The sequence below is a fragment of the Mycetomoellerius zeteki genome, unplaced genomic scaffold (genome assembly GCF_001594055.1).
Source record: "Mycetomoellerius zeteki isolate Tzet28-1 unplaced genomic scaffold, Tzet1.0 scaffold78, whole genome shotgun sequence".
NCBI classification, from domain to species: domain Eukaryota; kingdom Metazoa; phylum Arthropoda; class Insecta; order Hymenoptera; family Formicidae; genus Mycetomoellerius; species Mycetomoellerius zeteki.
Genome location: NW_017257808.1, coordinates 230,712 through 231,723, shown reverse-complemented (window position 1 = coordinate 231,723; position 1,012 = coordinate 230,712).

The window sequence follows — 1,012 nt, the reverse complement described above, 5'->3', positions numbered from 1 at the left end:
ATTGAAGATTGAAATTTGACCAATAAGGACAAAGAAATTTTAGCTCCTTTCGTTTCGATTGGTCAAATTTGAATTTTTCAATCTTCAATCTCAATCTTGAATGCATAATCTGATTCCGGCCTTACACAGGGTATGTTCCGAAATTAACTGGCAGTACTGACAGCACTGATTTATCGTTCCAAAATAGAATTTCTTATGTTGTCAGTTACTGCAAGTTACTATTCATTCTGCATAAATTGACCCTAGGGGATTGCTGACTTCCGGTTGTTTCTACTCCATCCCAAGAGGTGAGGCAAATACAGTAAAAGCAGTAACAGAGCACGGAGCGTGAAATCGTCTGATCGTGATAAGTTTAATACTGGAAGTACGAAAGAAAAAAAGAATTATGGATTCAAAATTAAAGTCATACGAGATTGTAGATACCGATAATAGTATATACACAGTGCTATTTATTTTTTATAAAGTAGTATATATTTATAAAATAGTATAGCGATATGGTACACACATTTCTACAAATAATATACATACGTTATTACAAATAATGAATATTACATATATTTTATTAAGTATATTTTCAATATACATAAATAACTTTTTCTTACCGAAAATGTGATTTAAAGTCTACGTTTGATAATACAGAAACTACGTTTTGAATGTAATTCTGTACACGAGGTTTTAGTAGCAATGATCCGCGTTTGCCATCAATCTGATTTAATATATGTAATAATATGTCATCATCAGAACTGTCACTGCTTGAATCGTTTTCCAGTATAATTTCAATAATATTTGATAAAACACGTCGGTCCATATCGGTTATACGTCAGAATTCGGTTGTATTTCGATCTCTTGAAAATATTAAGGTTACGTACAGAGTACAAATAACATTCTTTTACTGCTTTTCCGTTCCAAAATTCAGTACTAGACAGTAAAATCTTACATTTCGAAACAGCAAAAGTCAGTTAATTCAGTAACAGCAGCGCCAGTACTTCCAGCTAATTTCGGAACATACCCA